This window comes from Oncorhynchus kisutch, linkage group LG9 (genome assembly GCF_002021735.2).
Source record: "Oncorhynchus kisutch isolate 150728-3 linkage group LG9, Okis_V2, whole genome shotgun sequence".
NCBI classification, from domain to species: Eukaryota; Metazoa; Chordata; class Actinopteri; order Salmoniformes; family Salmonidae; genus Oncorhynchus; species Oncorhynchus kisutch.
In genome coordinates, this window is record NC_034182.2 from 34,848,502 (window position 1) to 34,869,731 (window position 21,230).

Consider the following 21,230-nt stretch of genomic DNA (forward strand, 5'->3'; position numbering starts at 1 on the left):
CAAAAATAGCATTATAAATATTCACTTACCTCTGATGATCTTCATCAGAATGCACTCCCAGGAATCCCAGTTCCTCAATAAATGTTTGTTTTGTTTGATAAAGTCCATCATTTATGTCCAAATACCTCCTTTTTGTTTACGCGTTTAGCCCAGTAATCCAAATTCATGAAGCGCGAGGTCCAGACGAAAAGTCAAAAAGTTCCGTTACAGTTCGTAGAAACATGTCAAACGATTTATAGAATCAATCTTTAGGATATTTTTAACATAAATCTTCAATAATGTTCCAACCGGAGAATTCCTTTGTCTTTAGAATTGCAAGGGAACGCAGATCCCTCTCACGTGTGCTCGCGTGATCAGCTCATGCCACTCTGGCAGACCTCTTGGATGAAACAGCTCTCATTCCCTCCCTCCTCCTTCCTAGCCTCAAACAAGGTTCTAAAGACTGCTGACATCTAGTGGAAGCCTTAGGAAGTGCAATATGACCCCATAGACACTGTATATTTGATAGGCAATGACTTGAAAAACTACAAACCTCAGATTTCCCACTTCCTGGTTGTATTTCTTCTCAGGTTTTTGAGTTCTGCCATGAGTTTTGTTAAACTCACATACATCATTCAAACATGTTTTCTATCCAAATCTACTAATTATATACATATTCTAGCTTTTAGGCCTGAGTAGCAGGCAGTTTACTCTGGGCACCTTTTTATCCAAGCTACTCAATACTGCCCCCCAGTCCCAAAGAAGTTAACAGTCTGATGGCCTTGATATGGAAGCTGTTTTTCAGTCTCTTGGTCCCAGCTTTGATGCATCTGTACTGACCTCACCTTCTGGATGACAGCGGGATGAACAGACAGTGACTCGGGTGGTTGTTGTCCTTGATGATCTTTTTGGCCTTCCTGTGACATCGGGTGGTGTAGGTGTCCTGGAGGGCAGGTAGTTTAACCCCGAAGATGCGTTGTGCAGACCTCACTACCTTACGGTTGTGGGCGGAGCAGTTGCCGTACCAGGCGGTGATACAGCCCAACAGGATGCTCTCGATTGTGCATCTGTAAAAGTTTGAAAGCGTTTTGGGTGACAAGCCAAATTTCTTCAGCCTCCTGAGGTTGAAGAGGCGCTTCTGCGTGTGTGGACCATTTCAGTTTGTCCGTGATGTGTATGCTGAGGAACTTAAAACTTTCCACCTTCTCCACGACTGTCCCGTCGATGTGGATAGGGGGCTGCTCCCTCTACTTTTTCCTGAAGTCCACGATCATCTCCTTTGTTTAGTTGGCGTTGAGTGTGAGGTTATTTTCCTGACACCACACTCCAACCTGTAGGCCGTCTCGTCGTTGATGTTATCAAGCCTACCACTGTAGTGTCGTCTGCAAACTTGATGATTGAGTTAGAAGCGTGCATGGCCACGCAGTCATGGGTGAACAGGAAGTACAGGAGAGGGCTGAGAACGCACCCTTGTGTGGCCCCAGTGTTGAGGATCAGCGGGGTGGAGATGTTGTTTCCTACCCTCACCACCTGGGGACGGCCGTCAGAAAGTCCAGGACCCAGTTGCACAGGGCGGGGTCAAGACCCGGGGTCTCGAGCTTAGTGACGAGTTTGGAGGGTAATATGGAGTTAAATGCTGAGCTGTAATTGATGAACAGCATTATTACATAGGTATTCCTCTTGTCCGTATGGGTTAGGGCAGTGTGCAGTGTGATTAAGATTGCATCGTCTGTGGACCTATTGGGGCGGTAAGCAAATTGGAGTGGGTCTAGGGTGTCAGGTAGGGTGGAGGGGATATGATCCTTGACTCATCTCTCAAAGCACCTCATGATGACGGTAGTGAGTGCTACAGGGCAATAGTGTTTAGCTCAGTTACCTTAGCTTTCTTGGGAACAGGAACAATGGTGGCCCTCTTGAAGCATGTGGGAACAGCAAACTGGGATATGGATTGATTGAATATGTCCGTAAACACACCAGCCAGCTGGTCTGCGCATGCTCTGAGGACGCAGCTAGGGATGCAATAAATGCAGCCTCAGGATATGTGGTTTCCAGAGTTCAATGAAGTTCTTTCAGGTCCGTCGAGGTATCTGCTTGGGGGGGGGGGAGAGAATTCTCTTGGTAGATAACGCGGTCGGCATTTGATTGTAAGGAAGTCTAGGTCAGGTGTACAAAAGGACTTGAGTTCCTGTATGTTGTTATGATCACACCACGACTCATTAATCATAAGGCATGCACCCCCGCCCTTCTTCTTACCAGAGAGATGTTTGTTTCTGTCGGCGCGATGCGTGAAGAAACCGGGTGGCTGTACCGACTCTGATAACGTGTCCCGAGTGAGCCATGTTTCCATGAAACAGGGAATGTTACAATCTCTGATGTCACTCTGGAAGCTAACCCTTGCTCGGATTTCGTCTACCGAGTAGTATACTCGGGAGTGGTGAGCGATGTGCCCGTCTTCGGAGTCTGACCAGAAGACCGCTCCGTCTGCCCCTTCTGCGGTGCCATTGTTCTGGGTCGCCTACTGGGATCCAATCCATTATCCTGGGTGGTAGGCCAAACAGAGGATCCGCTTCGTGAAAGTCGTATTCCTGGTCGTAATATTGGTCAGTTGACATTGCTCTTATATCCAATAGTTGCGATAGTTACACCCCCAGGCTGTAAGTTATAAGAATTAAGACTCCCTGGGGTAACAGTGTAAGAAATAATACATACAAAAACAAAATACTTCCTTATAATGTGAAGCGAGGCGACCATTTCTGTCGGCGCCATGTTGAGTCAAAGCTTTCCTTAAGTTTGGTTCAGTCACAGTGGTCAGGTATTCTGCCACTGTGTACTCTCTGTTTAGGGCCAGTCACAGTGGTCAGGTATTCTGCCACTGTGTACTCTCTGTTTAGGGCCAGTCACAGTGGTCAGGTATTCTGCCACTGTGTACTCTCTGTTTAGGGTCAGTCACAGTGGTCAGGTATTCTGCCACTGTGTACTCTCTGTTTAGGGCCAGTCACAGTGGTCAGGTATTCTGCCACTGTGTTCTCTCTGTTTAGGGCCAGTCACAGTGGTCAGGTATTCTGCCACTGTGTACTCTCTGTTTAGGGTCAGTCACAGTGGTCAGGTATTCTTCCACTGTGTACTCTCTGTTTAGGGCCAGTCACAGTGGTCAGGTATTCTGCCACTGTGTACTCTCTGTTTAGGGCCAGTCACAGTGGTCAGGTATTCTGCCACTGTGTACTCTCTGTTTAGGGCCAGTCACAGTGGTCAGGTATTCTTCCACTGTGTACTCTCTGTTTAGGGCCAGTCACAGTGGTCAGGTATTCTGCCACTGTGTACTCTCTGTTTAGGGTCAGTCACAGTGGTCAGGTATTCTGCCACTGTGTACTCTCTGTTTAGGGCCAGTCACAGTGGTCAGGTATTCTGCCACTGTGTTCTCTCTGTTTAGGGCCAGTCACAGTGGTCAGGTATTCTGCCACTGTGTACTCTCTGTTTAGGGTCAGTCACAGTGGTCAGGTATTCTTCCACTGTGTACTCTCTGTTTAGGGCCAGTCACAGTGGTCAGGTATTCTGCCACTGTGTACTCTCTGTTTAGGGCCAGTCACAGTGGTCAGGTATTCTGCCACTGTGTACTCTCTGTTTAGGGCCAGTCACAGTGGTCAGGTATTCTTCCACTGTGTACTCTCTGTTTAGGGCCAGTCACAGTGGTCAGGTATTCTGCCACTGTGTACTCTCTGTTTAGGGTCAGTCACAGTGGTCAGGTATTCTTCCACTGTGTACTCTCTGTTTAGGGCCAGTCACAGTGGTCAGGTATTCTGCCACTGTGTACTCTCTGTTTAGGGCCAGTCACAGTGGTCAGGTATTCTGCCACTGTGTACTCTCTGTTTAGGGCCAGTCACAGTGGTCAGGTATTCTGCCACTGTGTACTCTCTGTTTAGGGCCAGTCACAGTGGTCAGGTATTCTGCCACTGTGTCCTCTCTGTTTAGGGCCAGTCACAGTGGTCAGGTATTCTGCCACTGTGTCCTCTCTGTTTAGGGCCAGTCACAGTGGTCAGGTATTCTGCCACTGTGTTCTCTCTGTTTAGGGCCAGTCACAGTAGTCAGGTATTCTGCCACTGTGTACTCTCTGTTTACGGCCAGTCACAGTGGTCAGGTATTCTGCCACTGTGTACTCTCTGTTTAGGGCCAGTCACAGTGGTCAGGTATTCTGCCACTGTGTACTCTCTGTTTAGGGCCAGTCACAGTGGTCAGGTATTCTGCCACTGTGTACTCTCTGTTTAGGGCCAGTCACAGTGGTCAGGTATTCTGCCACTGTGTACTCTCTGTTTAGGGCCAGTCACAGTGGTCAGGTATTCTGCCACTGTGTACTCTCTGTTTAGGGTCAGTCACAGTGGTCAGGTATTCTGCCACTGTGTACTCTCTGTTTAGGGTCAGTCACAGTGGTCAGGTATTCTGCCACTGTGTACACTCTGTTTAGGGCCAGTCACAGTGATCAGGTATTCTGCCACTGTGTACTCTCTGTTTAGGGTCAGTCACAGTGGTCAGGTATTCTGCCACTGTGTACTCTCTGTTTAGGGTCAGTCACAGTGGTCAGGTATTCTGCCACTGTGTACTCTATGTTTAGGGTCAGTCACAGTGGTCAGGTATTCTGCCACTTTGTACTCTCTGTTTAGGGCCAGTCACAGTGGTCAGGTATTCTGCCACTGTGTACTCTCTGTTTAGGGCCAGTCACAGTGGTCAGGTATTCTGCCACTGTGTACTCTCTGTTTAGGGTCAGTCACAGTGGTCAGGTATTCTGCCACTGTGTACTCTCTGTTTAGGGCCAGTCACCGTGGTCAGGTATTCTGCCACTGTGTACTCTCTGTTTAGGGCCAGTCACAGTGGTCAGGTATTCTGCCACTGTGTACTCTCTGTTTAGGGTCAGTCACAGTGGTCAGGTATTCTGCCACTGTGTACTCTCTGTTTAGGGCCAGTCACAGTGGTCAGGTATTCTGCCACTGTGTACTCTCTGTTTAGGGCCAGTCACAGTGGTCAGGTATTCTGCCACTGTGTACTCTCTGTTTAGGGTCAGTCACAGTGGTCAGGTATTCTGCCACTTTGTACTCTCTGTTTAGGGCCAGTCACAGTGGTCAGGTATTCTGCCACTGTGTACTCTCTGTTTAGGGCCAGTCACAGTGGTCAGGTATTCTGCCACTGTGTACTCTCTGTTTAGGGTCAGTCACAGTGGTCAGGTATTCTGCCACTGTGTACTCTCTGTTTAGGGCCAGTCACCGTGGTCAGGTATTCTGCCACTGTGTACTCTCTGTTTAGGGCCAGTCACAGTGGTCAGGTATTCTGCCACTGTGTACTCTCTGTTTAGGGTCAGTCACAGTGGTCAGGTATTCTGCCACTGTGTACTCTCTGTTTAGGGCCAGTCACAGTGGTCAGGTATTCTGCCACTGTGTACTCTCTGTTTAGGGCCAGTCACAGTGGTCAGGTATTCTGCCACTGTGTACTCTCTGTTTAGGGTCAGTCACAGTGGTGAGGTATTCTGCCACTGTGTACTCTCTGTTTAGGGCCAGTCACAGTGGTCAGGTATTCTGCCACTGTGTACTCTCTGTTTAGGGCCAGTCACAGTGGTCAGGTATTCTGCCACTGTGTACTCTCTGTTTAGGGCCAGTCACAGTGGTCAGGTATTCTGCCACTGTGTACTCTCTGTTTAGGGTCAGTCACAGTGGTCAGGTATTCTGCCACTGTGTACTCTCTGTTTAGGGTCAGTCACAGTGGTCAGGTATTCTGCCACTGTGTTCTCTCTGTTTAGGGCCAGTCACAGTGGTCAGGTATTCTGCCACTGTGTTCTCTCTGTTTAGGGCCAGTCACAGTGGTCAGGTATTCTGCCACTGTGTACTCTCTGTTTAGAGCCAAATAGCATTCTAGTTTTTTCAGTTTTTTTGTTAATTCTTTTTAATGTGTCAAGTAATTATCTTTTTGTTTTCTCATGATTTGGTTGGGTCTAATTGTGTTGCTGTCCTGTTTTGGTGATTTACCATAGTAAAGGCGTAGGCTCAGGTTTTCTGGGTCTCTATGTTTTTGGTTGGATAGCTTTCTCAATTTCTTTCTTAGGTTTTTGTATTCTTCATCAAACCATTTGTCATTGTTGTTCATTTTCTTCGGTTTTCTGCTATTTTTTTTTTTATTTGATTGGGAAGCAGAGAGGTCAAATATACTGGTAAGATGTTCTACTGCCAAGTTTACACCTGCACTACTACAGTGGAACGTTTTGTCCTGGAAGTTGTCTAAAAGGGATTGAATTTGTTGTTGCCTCATTGTTTTTTGGTAGGTTTCCACACTACATTATTTTCATCTATAGCACACCTTAATAATACTCGGTTCCTTTGGCTTTGATGCCTCATGATTGAGTATTACTCTGTTCAAGTATACTGTGATTTTGCTGTGATCTGATAGGGGTGTCAGTGGGCTGACTGCGAGCGCTCTGAACGCTCTGGGTTGAGGTCGCGATAAATTAGTTTGCAGTACTACTGCAAAGAGACAAGCCATAGGTGTACCTGCCATAGGAGTCTCCTCGAAGCCTACCATAGACTATGTACATACCCAGCGTGCAACAGAGTTGCAGGAGTTGTGACCTGTTTTTGTTGGTTATGTTGTCATAGTTGTGCCTAGGGGGGCATATGGGGGAGGGAATGCTGTCACCTCCAGGCAGGTGTTTGTCCCCTGTGTGCTGAGAGTGTCAGGTTCTTGTCCGGTTCTGGCATTTAGGTTGCCACAGACTAGTACATGTCCCTGGGCACGGAAATGATTGATTTCCCCCTCCAGGATGGAGAAGCTGTCTTCATTACTCTCTCCTACTGTGTCTCCTGCTCCATAGACCCACCCCCTCTCTCTCTCCCGCCCTCTATCTCTCCCCCTCCCTCTGTCTCTCTGTCTCTCTCTGTCTCCTGCTCCATAGCCCCCCTTTCTCTCTCCCGCTCTCTCTCCCCTGCTTCTTAGCCCCCCCTCTCAATTCAATTCAATTCAATTCAAGGGCTTTATTGGCATGGGAAACATGTGTTAACATTGCCAAAGCAAGTGAGGTAGACAACATACAAAGTGAATATATAAAGTGAATAACAACAAAAATTAACAGTAAACATTACACATACAGAAGTTTCAAAACAGTAAAGACATTACAAATGTCATATTAAATATATATACAGTGTTTTAGCAATGTACAAATGGTTAAAGGACACAAGATAAAATGAATAAGCATAAATATGGGTTGTATTTACAATGGTGTTTGTTCTTCACTGGTTGCCCTTTTCTCGTGGCAACAGGTCTCTCTCTCTCTCTCTCTCTCTCTCTCTCTCTCTCTCTCTCTTGCTCCATAGCCCCTCTCTCTCCCGCTCTCTCCCCCTTGCTCCATAGTCCCACTCTCTCTCCTGCTCTCTCTCTCTGTCTGTCTCCTGCTCCATAGCCCCCCTCTCTCACCCCCCTTCTTTCTCTCTCTCTCTCTCTCTCTCTCTCTCTCTCTCTGTCTTCTGCTCTATAGCCCCCCCCCCTCTCTCTCTTGCTCCATAGTCCCCCCTCTCTCGCTCTCCCGCTCTCTCTCCCCCTCCTTCTCTGTCTCTCTATCTGTCTGTCTCCTGCTCCATAACCCCCTCTCTCTCTCCCTCTCTCTCTCTCTCTCTCTCTCTCGCTCTCTCTCTCTCTCTCCCCTCTCTCTCTCTCTATCTCTCTCTCTCTTGCTCCATAATCCCCCCCCTCTCTCTCTCTCTCTCTCTCTCTCCTGCTCTCTCCCGCTCTGTCTCTCCCCCTCCTTCTCTGTCTCTGTCTGTCTCCTGCTCCATAACCCCCCCTCTCTCTCACACTCTCTCTCTCTCCCCTCCCTCTCTGTCTCTCTCTCTGTCTCCTGCTCCATAACCCCCCCTCTCTCTCCCACTCTCTCCCTCTCCCCCTCCTTCTCTGTCTCTCTCTCTCTCTCTGGCTCCCGCTCCATACCCCCCCCCCCCTCTCTCCCACTCTCTCTCTCCCCTCCCTCTCTGTCTCTCTCTCTGTCTCCTGCTCCATAGCCCCCTCTCTCTCTCCCTCTCTCTCTCTGTCTCCTGCTCCATAGCCCCCCCCCCCCCCTCTCTCTCTCTCTCTCTCTCTGTCTCCTGCTCCATAGCCCCCTTCTCTCTCTCTCTCTCTCTCTCTCTCTCTCTGTCTCCTGCTCCATAGCCCCCCTCTCCCTCTGACTCCTGCTCCATAGCCCCCCCCCCCCCCCCCCTCCTGGTCTTCTTCACTGAGCACAAATGTGCAGCCTTGAAAGTTGCTCTCTAGTCTGTAGCCATCCAGGTGCAGTGAAGGGAATGTTGGTGTCTCCTTATGTGAACTATGTGTCGCATTGTGATTGGAGGCTGCTGGTAAGACAGGAGGCTCCCCACCTGTACCTTTCCAAAGTGGGAGTCGACTAAAAGCTTTTCAGCACACATCCCCATGCTGCAGATGAATGGCTTAGATAGAGGGTCAAAGTTCTTCCATGTCTCTTCTATCTGGAGAACTGAGAGGTCAGAGAGCGGTCCAAGAAGGGTGCTGTAGAGTGTACTTCTGCAAAGCAGCCGCTGTGGTTAGCCAATCTAAACAATGTACTTGAATCCACCTGAAATTAATCCCTCCTTCTGCCATGTGATTTTTGGTGGGCTTAGTGATGGTCATTTTGCCTACGGGCCCAGGTTGCAGACCCTTTAAAAAGACAGTAGAAGGGCATTATTCTAAATCTAATCATGAGACGATTTAAGTTTTCATAAAATAATTTATTAGCATTATGATGTGATTATAACCATGATGTAGATATGTGGTATAGCTATTAAAACATACCATAGTCCTTGGCTTATGCCACTGCTGCTCGGCCTCTGTGCATCTACTCCTACATCTACTCCTGCCACCACTCCCACAGTGCTCTCTCCCTCTCCCTCTCTCTCTCTCTCTCTGTGTGTGATTGTGTGGGCGGAGACAGGTGTACTGGAGTCAGAGCAGATTCCCACCAGCTGCAACCTGTTCCATAATCAAGACCTCTACAAATTCTCAATCCTGCCACTAGGTCCTGTTATCCTGTTGTGCCTGTTTTCCTTGCCTGACATGGTTTTCCTCTCCGCTACAGTTCCGCCCGCCCTGACTCTGGTCCCTGTCTCCAGTCCTACGTCTCCTCATCCTGCCACTCTGCCCTGGATTCCCCACTCTACTGATCCCTTGGATCCCCCTCCTTGTCCGAGTCTACTCTTGGGTTTCCCTGTTCCACTCCACGTAACATTGTTCCTATCTTGGAATAGTGTTCCGAATTGGAATAGTAATGCAACTGTGTGGTTGCATAATGCAGTGCCAGCAACACATGAACAGTGATGTTGTGTCATTGTTACTGGCTCAGAGGGCTTCAGTACAACATACGTGGGGATATTAAAACAAATGAATAGACTATAAAATCAATCAACATGTGTCACGACCACAGCCACTAAATTCATTACAGCAATATGGGTTTAAACTTGTCTATTAAGGGTATATCCCCTTGTTTAAATTTAATCTAATGCGTCCAACATAACAGAGCTCAGATAAACAGCAAGGAAGACAACTGAACAATTACTTCACTAAGAGCATGTCTTAAACTACGTTACAGCTTTGAGTAAACGTCCTTGTCTGGTCTGATATGCAACTTGGCTATACTTACCTTGATATTGAAAAGGTAACTGGAGAGAAAATTTGAATCCTTTTTCCAACTTGGAGGTTGGTGGTTTGCTACTTGTCTTGGCCAGACAATGTAAATCCATTACTGTTATCTTTGGAAGCTCTTGCAAGCGCCTTGAGTAAAACAGTGCCATGGTTGGTAAGGGAGGGGGGCGTTGGCTAATCGCTAGCCACCTTAATAGTTAGCGTGCTAATAGCTAGCTAGCTAAGAGACAACAAAAAAAGACACAGAACACAATAATTGAATTACAAAAATCACTAACTGAACGAATAAACAGAATTTTCAACAAGAATGATTTTTAAAAACGCTATAGAAATATAATTATATTAATATACTGAGATAATGATAACACAAGTGACTTCGAGGCTAGTATGGCTACAATCAGGCTGACAGGACGCGATTGGGACAGGAAGCTGTGTATCGGGTAGGAAGTTGAGCGGAAGTGGGGAAGATGCAAAGTAAGGTGTTCCAGGGGATTGTTCAAACATGGAGAATTAGAACAGGAACGCATCAAACAGGAGTGTCTTTGACGTGTGTATGGAGACACTGGTATTTACATGCCTTGATGAGGTAGTGAGTGTCTCTCACACACACACACACACCCCACAATAAATGTTGTTGATGTGGAGCTGGAGGGTGTCTGTGTGAATTTGAGAGAGTGTGTACTCTCTCAACCCCTATGTGCTCCAGCAGACAAATTCAATTGGATTGACAGTGTTAACTAGTGTGTGTGTGTTTCTCAGGAGTGCCCCACCCTCACGTCAAAATGTATTTGCTTAGGCATTAATCATGCATTGATCATTATTGCAGCACAGCATCAGTGAGATTCTAACCTATGACCTTCTGCTCTCTTTCCATGAAATTAGTCTACTGCTCTACCAGGATGGAGATAGCATGCCATGTTTCTTTAACTCATACAAAGATGTTCATTTAAGTATATTTAAACACACCCCAAGTAAACAAGCACTCATTAAGATCAGGTGTGACCAATTAGGCCAACACACCTAAAAACACTTAATAGGATGGAGGATAGAGAGAGTTTTGCTGATGCTGAGAACGGTGACTCTTTCAACTAATGTTTTTCATGTGTTTTTTTCTGGAATGTTTTCTTAACGTTCTGAGAACAGGACTTTAACTAGAACCAGGAGGAAACCTGCAGAAAATATTGTGCTGAAGTACTAAAATTCCCACAGAAGAACGTTGTTTCTTAACGTTCTCTGAACAATTTGAGAACATGACGTAAATAGAACCTGTAGGAAACGTTATGCTGAAGTCCTACAATTCCCATCTAAGAAACATAGTTCTCAGAACGTTATGTGCTAGCTGGGTATCCTGCACAATTCCCAGAATGTTGTGGGAAGGTTGTATGCCAAATAACAATAGGACAACCACGTTCTCACCAAGCTCTAAGAAACGTATGGTTTTCAGAACATTATGTGCTAGCTGGGAGTACACCGCTGTGGTTGGCAGCTAGTGGTTAGCACCCATGCATCATCACAACAGGGGATCTCCTGAAGAAATTCTAAAACCTGGTCACCTCAGGGGCAGCTGGCAGGTGAGGAGAACAGGAAGATGAAGCAGAGGTGAAGGGGAAAATCTGTGTTATTCATGTGGCTAAGTGGCTAAGACAAGACAACTGACCGTGGATGTTGCTGGCTAAGACAATGCGGCCTTTGTGGCTACGTGGCTGTGTTTCTCTGTGTGTCTCTCTGTGTGGTTCTCTGTCGTTTTCTGCCATAGATCAAGCCCCTGCTCACATCCCACAACTATTGAGGGCTGAGGTTAGAGGAAGAAGGGGGGGTTGTGTGTGTGGGGGGGGGGGGGGGTGAAGGGGGTTGCTTGTTACCCACGCTGTATGCTTTCAGTCACCTGGCAGGTAGCAGGGTCCTGGTGGTCTGGTCAGATATGTACTGTAGATCAGTGGTGTAAAGAACTTAAGTAAAACTTATTTTGAAGTACAACTTAAGTTGTTATTTTTGGGGTATTTGTACTTTAATTTACAATTTATATTTTTTACTTCACTATATTCCAAAATAACATTTTGTCATTTTTACTTCATACATTTTCCCTGACACCCAAAAGTACTTGTTATATGCTTAGTAGGATGGGATAATGATCCAATTCCCTCACTTAACAAGTGAACATCACTGGTCGTCCCTACTGCCTCTGGTCCGGTGGACTCACTAAACACAAATGCTTTGTTTGTAAATTATGTTGGTGTGCCCCTGGCGATCTGTAAAATAAAAATTGTGCCATCTGGTTTGCTAAATATAAGGAATTTGTACTTTTACTTTTGATACTTAAGTATATTTTAGAAATTACATTTACTTTTGATACCTAAGTATACTTAAAACCCAAAACTTTTAGACTTCTACTCAAGTAGTAGTTTACTGGGTGACTTTCTTTTTTTTGTCATTTTCTATTAAGATATCTTTCCTTATACTCAAGAATGACAATTGGGTACTTTTTCCATCACTGTTGTAGATTGATTGACAGGGAGAAGATGAAGCGGCAAACCCCCAACCCCCCCGGCTCATTCCACCATGTCAGGGCCTGCCATTCACCACCCAAAAAACACCCTCTCCCCCTCCCTCCCTGTGTCCTTAGTCCTGTGCTTTTGCACATTCACATTTTTGACAGGTGTAGACAATCAAAATACACATTGTGATCTGATTGTGATCAGATCTTCCTTCCCAACTCTGGAGGTATGGCATCAAAATGTGAATTAAAATGAATAAATTCATTATTTTGAAAGAATATCTGTCAAATAGTTTGCATTTGGGGAGGGACCAGGAAATGGTATCAATGCGGAAACAGTGGACAGATAAGAGACACACTTCAATGTAGACGCCAATGTTCCCTCTAAGCTGCAGGCGCACAGTTCACCTTGGCGCATAGAAGAAATATGAGCACGCACAGAGAAGCATGAGATTGAATTGAACTAATCTTTCTACAGTGTTCCCCTTTAGGGAACACTATCAACTTTTCGCTCTACTGTGTTAATTGTGATCAAATCAATGCAATATTAGCCACTTTCAATATAACATACCGAAACAAAATGAACTATGCAATATCTAGTATGCAAAATTAACTGTGCAGGAGATTTTCCTGTAGGCAGAGCGCATTGGAGTACGAATTTATTGTATTGACAGGCACGACACAGGCACGACTCAGGCCCGTATTCTACACAGACAGATGCACCATAACCAATCAAAACTGCAGTAGCCTAAATAGCCATTGCCATATATGGATCTGTGCTATTTACGTTGAACTGGACTGTGTTTACAGCATGAGCAGCCGTGAGTAGATGAGCTTGTTTTGAGATCAAAGTGAGAGTTTCATGTAGCCAAGTGTGCACATTTGTTCATATTATTTGCTAGTTATTGAATTATTAGCCCAGTTATAGCTAATATCTAGACAACAATTGGGGAGTGGTTGCTTCCTACAAGAGCACAACATCTGTGGATTTCTAGCCATCTTTGAAAAGAAAATCTGGTAAAGAGCTTTTTATGTCTTAAAGGGGAAGTGTTGTATTTTGTGACATCTTGAATAAACTAAATAGCCAATAGGCAGAGGATAGCATAATATGACTGATTCTCTGTAACAATGGAATGGGAATAATAATGACTTTTATTTTGTAAAGTGGTTTCTTACATTAAACACAACATTTAGCATCGAATAGCCCCCGTGATATGCAACTTTTCATGGAAGTCAGGAACAAATATATACAAGGCAGTTAGGAAAGCTAAGGCTAGATTTTCCAAGCTGAAATTTGCATCCTCTAGCACAAACTCAAAAAAGTTCTGGGACACTGTAAAGTCCATGGAGAATAAGAGCACCTTATTGTTGGTGACTAGGAAACACTATCACCAACAATAAATCCACTATTTGAGAATTTAAATAAGCATTTTTCTATGGCTGGCCATGCTTTCCACCTGGCTACCCCTACCCCGGCCAACAGCCCTGCACTCCCCACAGCAACTCGCCCAAGCCTCCCCCAATTCTCCTTCACCTAAATCCAGATAGCTGACGTTCTTAAAGAACTGCAAAACCTGGACCCCTACAAATCAGCCAGGCTAGACAATCTGGACCCTCTCTTTCTAAAAATGATCTGCCAAAATTGTTGCAACCCCTATTACTAGCCTGTTCAACCTCTCTTTCGTATCGTCTGAGATTCCCAAAGATTGGAAAGCTGCCGCGGTCATCCCCCTCTTCAAAGGGGTGACACTCTAGACCCAAACTGCTACAGACCTATATCTATCCCACCCTGCCTTTCTATGGTCTTCAAAAGCCAAGTCAACAAACAGATTACCGAACATTTTGAATCCCACCGTACCTTCTCCGCTAAGCAATCTGGTTTCAGAGTTGGTCATGGGTGCACCTTAACCACGCTCCAAGTCCGAAACAATATCATAACCGCCATCGATAAGAGACATTACCGTGCAGCCGAATTCATCGACCTGGCCAAGGCTTTCGACTCTGTCAATAACCACATTCTTATTGGTAGACTCAACTGACTTGGTTTCTCAAATGATTGCCTCGCCTGGTTTACCAACTACTTCTCTGATAGAATTCAGTGTGTCAAATCAGAGGGCCTGTTGTCCGGACCTCTTGCAGTCTCTATGGGGGTGCCACAGGGTTCAATTCTCGGGCCGACTCTCTTCTCTGTATACATCAATGGTGTCACTCTCGCTGCTGGTGATTCTCTGATCCACCTCTACACAGACAACACCATTCTGTATAGTTCTGGCCCTTCTTTGGACACTGTGTTAACTACCCTCCAGACGAGCTTCAATGCCATACAACTCTCCTTCCGTGGCTTCCAACTGCTCTTAAATGCCAGTAAAACTAAGTGCATGCTCTTCAACCGATCACTGCGCGCACCTGCCCGCCCATCCTGCATCACTACTCTGGATGGTTCTGACTTAGAATATGTGGACAACTACAAATACCTAGGTGTCTGGCTAGACTGCAAACTCTCCTTCCAGACTCACAATAAGAATCTCCAATCCAAAATTAAATCTAGAATCGGCTTCCTATTTTGCAGCAAAGCATCCTTCCCTCATGCTGCCAAACATACACTCGTAAAACTGACCATCCTACCGATCCTCGACTTCGGCGATGTCATCTATAAAGTAGCCTCCAACACTCTACTCAACAAATTGGATGCAGTCTATCACAGTGCCATCCGTTTTGTCACCAAAGCCCCATATACTACCCACCACTGCGGCCTGTACGCTTCCGTTGGCTGGCCATCGGTTCATACTCGTCGCCAAACCCACTGGCTCCAGGTCATCTATGAGTCTCTGCTAGGTAAAGCCCGCCTTATCTCAGCTCACTGGTCACCATAGCAGCACCCACCCATAGCACGCGCTCCAGCAGGTATATCTCACTGGTCACCCAAAAACCGCCTTTCCTTCCAGTTCTCTGCTGCCAATGACTGGAACGAACTGCAAAAATCTCTGAACCTGGAGACCCATATCTCCCTCACTAGCTTCAAGCACCAGCTGCCAGAGCAGCTCACAGATCACTGCACCTGTACATAGCCCATCTGTAAACAGCCCATCCAACTACCTCATCCCCATACTGTATTAATTTATTTATCCTGCTCCTTTGCACCCCAGTATCTCTACTTGCACATTCATCTTCTGCACATCTACCATTCCAGTGTCTAATTGCTATATTGTAATTATTTCGCTACCATGGCCTTTAATTCCTTACCTCCCTTATCTTACCTCATTTCCACTCACTGTTTCTAGATTTTTCTTTTTTATACTGTATTATTGACTGTATGTTTGTTTATTCCATGTGTAACTCTGTGTTGTTGTATGTGTCGAACTGTTGTGCTTTATATTGTCCAGGTCGCAGTTGTAAATTAGAACTTGCTCTCAACTAGCCTACCTGGTTAAATAAAGGTGCTCTCAACTAGCCTACCTGGTTAAGTAAAGGTGTTCTCAACTAGCCTACCTGGTTAAATAAAGGTGTTCTCAACTAGCCTACCTGGTTAAATAAAGGTGCTCTCAACTAGCCTACCTGGTTAAATAAAGGTGAAATAAAGAAATGTAATAAAAAATTATTCAGTCACCTCCTTGTCTGAAGGACAAGGTTAATGTCAAGCCATGCATTTGTTATCGAAAGCCTAATGGAATGTAGGCATTGAACACCAAACTTTGGCTGCTACTGTAGGCTGAATGATAGACCAGCTGTTTCCATGTTAAAATGTTGTGAGATTATTATGGGGGGGGGGGGGGACATTGGTATACACATGTCTGAAAACGTGGGCACAATCTGAATGTGGACAAGATCAGGACACTGGACTCCTCTTCGCACCAGGTATAAACAAGGCTTCTCTCTCTCTCTCTCTCTCTCTCTCTCTCTCTCTCTCTCTCTCTCTCTCTCTCTCTCTCTCTCTCTCTCTCTCTCTCTCTCTCTCTCTCTCTCTCTCTCTCTATATATATATATATATATATATATATATATATATATGTCTGTCTGTCTCCCATTTGAGCTCTCCTCTCTCTTCTCTCTACCCCTATCTCCATTTTTCTCCCTCTATCTCCCATCAAGCTGCCGGTAGAGGGCCTGGTATGCATGGATACCCACCCTGGGAAGTTTCTGACTCAGAGGGGAGTAACAGTGCAGTGAACCGGCCTATCCTCCATTTCCCCACAGCGACCTGGACTCAGATAACACTGCCAATTGTTTTCAGAATGTTCTCAGCACCTGCTAAACACCCTCAAACACTGGAGGGCCGCCAGCATTGATAAATAACAGCGTTTCTCGAAAGACAGAGTCCAGAATGCACATTACCTGTTTATGGTATAGTGTAAATCAAGGTTTTGTTGTTCCCCACGGTGACTTTGTTAATTTAAAGGAGAAGATAGATTTGGTGACATTGACATTGGGTGATACCTGTTATATGAAGCTCTGATGCTAACAACCTTCCTCAGTAGGGCAGCGATTGAGAAGGAATGGTCAAGGTGGGGCTTGAACCAGCAGCTCAACTCATGGTTATGGGGTGAACACAATACCATGTGTCATAAAGGCCCAGATTTCTTGGAAGTAGCCACAGTACCCTAACAACACAACAGAACACAGAGATATTGAGAGACTGCAGTGAATTCCACTGTCCATATCTCAAATCAAATCAAAATCAAATAACATTTTATTAGTCACATGCGCCAAATACAACAGGTGTAGACCTTACAGTGAAATTGTTACTTACGAGCCCCTAACCAACAATGCAGTTAAAAAATACAAATAAGAATAAGAAATAAAAGTAACAAGTAGTTCAATAGCAGCAGAAAAATAACAATAGCGAGACTATATACAGGGGGGTACTGGTACAGAGTCAATGTGCGGTGGCACCAGTTAGGTAATATGTACATGTAGGTAGTTATTAAAGTGACTACATAGTTAACAGAGAGTAGCAGCAGTGTAAAAGGGGGGGGGGGGATGCCAATAGTCTGGGTGGCCATTTGATTAGATGTTCAGGAGTCTTATGGCTTGGGGGGTAGAAGCTATTTAGAAGCCTCTTGGACCTGGACTTGGTGCTCCGGTACCACGCGGTAGCACAGAGAACAGTCTAAGACTAGATTGGTTGGAGTCTTTGACAATGTTTAGGGCCTTCCTCTGACACCGCCTGGTATAGAGGTCCTGGATGGCAGGAAGCTTGGCCCCAGTGATGTACTGGGTCGTATGCACTACCCTCTGTAGCGCCTTGCAGTCGGTGGCCAAACAGTTGCCACACCAGGCAGTGATGCAACCAGTAGGATGCTCTCAATGGTGCATCTGTAGAATCTTTTGAGAATCTGAGGACCCATGCCAAATCTTTTCAGTCTCCTGAGAGGGAATAGGTTTTATCGTGCCCTCTTCACAACTGTCTTGGTGTGCTTGGACCATGTTAGTTTGTTGGTGATGTGGACACCAAGGAACTTGAAGCTCTCAACCTGCTCCACAACAGCCCCGTCGATGAGAACTGGGGGAATGCTCGGTTCTCCTTTTCCTGTAGTCCACAATCATCTGCACACAGAGCACAGGTACTGGACGACAAGGATAAGGAGGGGTGGAACATGCCTGATGCTAACATTAGCCTAGCCATAATGGGTCCATCTTCCTTCCTCAGACAAAAAAAAATCTACCTTGGTGTGTGTGCGTGTCAGTGTGTGCGTGTGTGCGTGCATCGATGAGTAAGTGTAACGGCTGTTGGTGGAAGAAGGTGAGGACCAAGGTGCAGCGTGGTACATGTTCATGTTAATTTATTGACACTGAACACTAAATACTAAAATAACAAAGGGAAATAACCGAAACAGTCCTGAAAGGTGAAAAACGGAAATCAACTACCCACAAAACCCAGGTGGAAAAAGGCTACCTAAGTATGGTTCTCAATCAGAGACAACGATAGACAGCTGCCTCTGATTGAGAACCACACCCGGCCAAACCATAGAAATCCAAAACATAGAAAATGAACATAGAATGCCCACCCTAATCACACCCTGGCCAAACCAAAATAAAGAATAAAAGCCTCTCTATGGCCAGGGCGTGACAGTAAGAGTGTGCGTGTGCCTGTACGTGTGTGTGTGTGTTGATTACATCTTCAACCCCCCAACCCCCAGCTCAAAACATATACTGCCTGACAATGTAATTGCCTTTCAGCTGCCACTGACTAGATCGAAACTACTGTGCAATTGGAACGCAGGCGTTTTGACAAGCTACCAATGTTTATGTGATGTCTGTGCAAGAGAGAGAGAGAGGAGGTTTTAGAGAGCAACAGGTAATCATTTACCTCCCTCGCTAGTCCACTGAGATGAATAAGGAGGGAATGAGGGAGAGAGTGACACAAAATGGAGGGAAAATGGAGGGAACATAAATAGAAGATTGTCTTTTCTCAGAACAGCTTTGTCTGTCTGGTTCTATAGTCTGAGGGTGTTGTGATTCTAATGCAAAGGAACTTTTGTGTCTGACAATATCTGAAATGACAGGAAAACTTATCAAGGAAAAGGAAGTGGTTGCTGAGTCATTGTATGAAAAGGCTTCAGTATAACAGATGGACTTGTTTGTAATGGCGCAGGAGGAGATGGCTGAGGGTAGGTAACAACACATCTGCCACACTGATCCTCAACACGGGTCCCCTAAGGAGTGCATGCTCAGTCCCCTCCTGTACTTCCTGTTCACCCATGACTGCGTGGCCAAGCACGACTCCAAAACCATCATTAAGTTTGCCAACGACACAATGGTGGAAGGCCTGATCACCGGCAACGATGAGACAGCCCACAGGGAGGAGGTCAGAGACCTGGCAGTGTGGTGCCAGGACAACAACCTCTCCCTCAACATAATCAAGACAAAGGAGATGATCGTCGACTACGGGAAAAGGAGGACTGAGCACACCCACATTGTCATCCACGGGGCTGTAGTGGAGCAGGTTCAGACCTTCAAGTTCCTTGGTGTCCACATCACCAACAAACTATCATGGTCCAAACACACCAAGACAATCGTGAAGAGGGCACGACAACGCCTATTCCCCCTCAGGAGACTGAAAAGACTTGGCATGGATCCTCAGATCCTCAAAAAGTCATACAGCTGCACCATCGAGAGCATCCTAACTGGTTGCATCACCGCTTGGTATGGCAACTGCTCAGCCTTCAACTACAAGGCGCTACAAAGGGTAGTGCGTACGGCCCAGTACATCACTGGTGCCAAGTGTCCATGCCATCCAGGACCTCAATACCAGGCGTTATCAGAGGAAGGACTTAAAAATTGCCAAAGACTCCAGCCACCCTAGTCATAGGCTACCGCATAACAAGCGGTACCGGAAATCCAAGTCTAGGTCCAAAAGGCTTCTTAACAGCTTCTACCCCCAAGCCACACCAATATCTCTACCTGTACATGACCATCTGATCATTTATCACTCCAGTGTTAATCTGCAAAATTGTAATCATTCGCCTACCTCCTCATGCCTTTTGCACACAATGTATATAGACTCTCTTTTTTTCTACTGTCTTATTGACTTGTTAACTGTTTACTCCATGTGTAACTCTGGCCAGGTCGCAGTTGCAAATGAGAACTAGCCTCAACTAGCCTCAACTAGCCTCAACTAGCCTCAACTAGCCTCAACTAGCCTACCTGGTTAAATAAAGGTGAAATTATTATTATTTATTTTTTTAAATAAGACTTCTGAACAGCTACTCAAATGGCCACCCGGACTATTTGCATTGACCCCCCTCCCCTTTTTTCACTTTACAACTACCTACATGTACTGTACATATTACCTCAATTACCGCGACTAACCTGTACCTCTGCACATTGACTCGGTACCGGTACCCCCGTATATAGTCTCGTTATTGTTATTTTATTGTTGCTCTTTTATTTTTTACTTTGGTTTATTTTGTAAGTATTTTTCTTAACTCTTGTCTTAAAACTGCATTGTTAGTTAAGGGCCTGTAAGTAAGCATTTCACGGTAAGGTCGTATTGTATTCGGCGCATGTGACTAATAACATTTGATTTGATTTGACACAGAACAAGGCACTGATTAACTGCACATGTGTATGCAACATTCTATGTTTGTGCTTTTCTAATAACCAATTTCTGTGTTCATACAAGTGAATGATTGAACAAATCCTCACTATCAGTATCTGCAATTTGGCAGTATGCACAGACCCTAGTTTAGCGAACGAAAGATATCTCAGTTTCAGGGTCTCAGCTTAGAGAGAAGAAGCCTAGTGAGATATTGGTCTGTCACATGAATGAACCAGTATTGGTCGGTCACATGAATGAAGCAAACATTAATGATTCATTAATTATGAATGATGAATAAGCTATATCATGAAAATATAACTTGTCTAAAGTCCATAAGAGAACTAGAAGTACGAAAGAGCTCCTGACATGTGTACTTGGTGTATTGAGTTGGTTGGAACCTCTCCAGCGCCCTGATAATAAAGAAGGAGTAGTCTAAGGTTGACTTTGAGTGTCCCTGTGTAGAATTTACACAACACGTACTCTATGAAACAAGATGATTGAAGCCACAGCATTTTCATTTTGTTACAAACACTTCAGCTGCTAGTTGATTGAGCTTGTCTGGAACAATGGAACCAATGGATTAGTCTCAAAACAGCAAACCCCGCCCATCTCTGGCCCTTAGCCCTTACTGTCCTCTACCAAAGATCCTGTAAAATGAGATCACGATGCCTCATTAGCTTAACATCTAACACAATAGCAATTAGAGGGCTCTACTGGGTGGAGGTAGAGAGGGAGAGAGGGAAAGTAGGGAGAGAAGGGAGCATCATTAAGAAGGAGATGAGAGTACATCTACCGGTAACCAAAATAAGGGAAACACCAACTTAAAGTGTCTTAAAAGGGCGTTGGGCGACAAGCGCTGCAAAAACAGCTTCAATGCGCCTTGGCATAGATTCTATAATGGAACGCTTTAGGAAGGATGAGGCACCATTCTTTCATGACAAATTCCATTATTTGGTGTTTTGTTTACTCAGGTGTTTCATTTATTTTGGCAGTTACCTGTAGCATATGGTTCTAAATGGCAACAAGTAATTTATACTGGAGAGGGAGAGAGAGTAGGAG